Source organism: Oryx dammah, unplaced genomic scaffold, assembly GCF_014754425.2.
Source record: "Oryx dammah isolate SB20612 unplaced genomic scaffold, SCBI_Odam_1.1 HiC_scaffold_28, whole genome shotgun sequence".
Classification (NCBI taxonomy): domain Eukaryota; kingdom Metazoa; phylum Chordata; class Mammalia; order Artiodactyla; family Bovidae; genus Oryx; species Oryx dammah.
In genome coordinates, this window is record NW_024070212.1 from 39,435,781 (window position 1) to 39,439,420 (window position 3,640).

Below are 3,640 nucleotides of genomic sequence, written 5' to 3' on the forward strand. Positions count from 1 at the left end.
CCAGCTAGAACCAAGGTGGCTGCCGTGAGCGCAGAGGGTGGCAAGTCGATCGCGTCTGACTCTGTTGCAACCCCATGGACCGTTAGCACTTCAGCCTCCTCTGTCCATGGGATTTCCCAGGTACCTTGCTTTTCTGTCAAGAATTGACAGTGTAGGAGTGAAAGGATGCTACTTGTGCAGACACTGTCTGTCGAACCTTTGAAGATGGTAGAATAGCGTTCAATTCGGCAGGAAGTACCTGTGGATCAAGCTGTGGTGGAAGATGTTTCCTAAAGGCAAAAAGGACCACAGCAGTAGCAGTTCCCAGAGCAGTGAAATCAGTACCAAGAGCAAGTTGGTAGACTCTGCCTACCAACAGTTAGACAGTTGGGGGACTGTCATGGTCCAGCACCGTGGCAGGCCTCAACACCGATTCCACCAAGAACACAGGACAAAGCAACAAGTCAGACACCTGTGCAGAACTTCGAATAAAGTATGTTGGTACCACTGAGAAACTGAAACTTTCAGAGGGTAAAAGTTTGAAGGGCCACTGGACCTGATAAGTTATATAGTTATTGCCCAGCAAGTTGGAAAATTGTCCTTTGTTCCTCTGGAGGAAGAATTTATTATGGGAGTTTCCAAGTACGATATTAAGGTATCCACATCAGATCAGTATGGTGTAGTGCGTCGGCTTGCTCTGTATTTAATCATCCGGATGGTGTGTTTCCACGACAGTCTCGAGGCAGGAAAGAGCTTTCTGGCTCTGAAGACCACAGATGCGAGCAGCCAAGAATACAGCCTGTGGGTTTACCAGTGCAACAACATGGAACAAGCACAGTTCAGTTCAGTTCAGTTGCGTAGTCGTGTCCGACTCTCCGTGACCCCAAGAATCGCAGCACGCCAGGCCTCCTTGTCCATCACCAACTCCCAGAGTTCATTCAGATTCACGTCCATCGAGTCAGTGATGCCATCAAGCCATCTCATCCTCTGTCGTCCCCTTCTCCTCTTGCCCCCAATCCCTCCCAACATCAAAGTCTTTTCCAGTGAGTCAAGTCTTCACATGAGGTGGCCAAAGTACTGGAGTTTCAGCTTTAGTATCATTCCTTCCAAAGAAATCCCAGGGCTGACCTCCTTCAGAATGGACTGGTTGGATCTCTTTGCACTCCAAGGGACTCTCAAGAGTCTTCTCCAACACCACAGTTCTAAAGCATCAATTCTTAGTGCTCAGCCTTCTTCACAGTCCAACTCTCACACCCATACCTGACTACTGGAAAAACCATAACCTTGACTAGACAGACCTTAGTCTGTAAAGTAATGTCTGCTTTTGAATATGCTATCTAGGTTGCTCATAACTTTTCTTCCAAGGAGTAAGCATCTTTTAATTTCATGGCTGCAATCACCATCTGCAGTGATTTTGGAACCCCCCAAAATAAAGTCTGACACTGTTTCCACTGTTTCCCCATCTATTTCCCATGAAGTGATGGGACCAGATGCCATGATCTTCATTTTCTGAATGTTGAGCTTTAAGCCAACTTTTTCACTCTCCTCTTTCACTTTCCTCAAGAGGCTTTTTAGTTCCTCTTCACTTTCTGCCATAAGGGTGGTGTCATCTGCATATCTGAGGTTATTGATATTTCTCCTGGCAATCTTGATTCCAGCTTGTGTTTCTTCCAGTCCAGCGTTTCTCATGAGGTACTCTGCATAGAAGTTAAATAAGCAGGGTGACAATATACAGCCTTGGCATACTCCTTTTCCTATTTGGAACCAGTATATTGTTCCATCTCCAGTTCTAACTGTTGCTTCCTGACCTGCATACAGATTTCTCAAGAGGCAGGTCAGGTGGTCTGGTATTCCCATCTCTCTCAGAATTTTCCACAGTTTATTGTGATCCACACAGTCAAAGGCTTTGGCATAGTCAATAAAGCAGAAATAAATGTTTTTCTGGAACTCTCTTGCTTTTTCCATGATCCAGAGGATGTTGGCAATTTGATCTCTGGTTCCTCTGCCTTTTCTAAAACCAGCTTGAACATCAGGAAGTTCACGGAACAAGCACAAGTAATCTGCAAAGTTTTACCAACTGCTTTCAACTCTGTATTAACATCTGAGAAAACTTGACTTCTGCAATTAAGGGGGAAGTAGGCTTCAAGTGCAAGTTCAGCTGTTTTTTCAATAGTCTGTTTCCAATCTGCAGTGATGAACTTTTAGGAAATATGAATGATCCTTTGCTTTAAATTTTCTGAAGAAAATGCAATGTATAAAATGTAAGTCATTTTTTTTTAATTAAAATGTGTCTTATTTAACAGTGGAAACAAACAAAAAGAACCATCCAGCTAAACTATTCTCAAATACCTGACCCACTGTAACTGTGAGATAAGAAATGTGCTATTTCCATTTTCAAAGTTAGAGCTTTTTAATATGGTAATAAATATAATGTGGTATGGTTTTGAACTGTGGTGTTGGAGAAGACACTTGAGAGTCCCTTGGACTGCAAGGAGATCAGACCAGTCAATCCTAAAAGAAATCAGTCCTGAATATTCATTGGTAGGACTGATGCTGAAGCTGAAGCTCCAATACTTTGGCCATCTGATGCAAAAAACTGACTCACTGGAAAATACCTTGATGCTGGAAAAGATTGAAGGCAGGAGGAGAAGGGGGCGACAGAGAATGAGGTGGTTGGATGGCATCATGATTCAATGGACATGAATTTGAGCAAGCTCCGGGAGTTGGTGATGGACAGGGAAGCCTGGCTCCAGTCCATGGGATCCCAAAAAGTCGGACATGACTGAGTGACTGTACTGAACTGAATAAATATAATACTCAAAAATACATATTGAATAGATAAATGAATAAATGCATAAATGAATGAATGCCAGGACTTTGAGTTCTGTATCTATATCTGATTCTGACATCTATTACATGAGAAAAAGAATTCATTAAAGAGAACTGCAAATAATTATGATGTCTAACATTTATGATTGAACTGTCTACAAATGTAGCAATAGTTGGGCTTCCAGGGTGGTGCTAGTGATAAAGAACCTGCCTGTCAGTGCAGGAGATGGAAGAGATGCAGTTTCAATCCCTGGGTTGGGAGGATTCCCTGGAGAAGGGTATGGCAACCCATTTCAGTATTCATGCCTAGAGAATATCATGGATAGAGGAGCCTAGTAGGCTATGATCCATAGGGTTGCAAAGAGTTGGACATGACTGAAGCAATTTAGCAGGCATGGGTAGCATATGTGGTAAGTTGTAGTAATTGCCCAGAAAATTGGATAGGTTTTAAAACAAGAAAAGGTTTTAAGCAGAAATTATTTTAAATAGGTTTTTCAAGGAAGGTTTTCAAACTCAGACACTGTCTCATCTATCCAGGATGGCTTAAGCCTGATGCCTTAGGGCTGAATTAGATGAGGTGCCTCTCACTCTTTGATATTATGATAATTAGTACTTACTGAGACCCCATGGGGTATATGTCCCATTCTGGATGTTATTTGAAAGCTAGTTTAGTCATGATCCTTTTGATTTTGATAAAGAGAATGCTCCATACATATTAATTACAAAAATCTTTCCAACTCATTAAGTTTGTGACCTCTTTGCTTTTTTGAAATTATAGCACAAATTGTCTGTACAATTCATTTGACAATAACTCATGTACTGGCTTGTGACA

The 3,640-nt window shown here is 42.0% G+C and overlaps 1 pseudogene; it reads left to right on the forward strand.

Moving 5' to 3' along the window:
- The first annotated feature begins 262 nt into the window (after positions 1-262).
- LOC120856779 lies at positions 263-2,094 on the forward strand (annotated as a pseudogene).
- Positions 2,095-3,640: the final 1,546 nt, after the last annotated feature.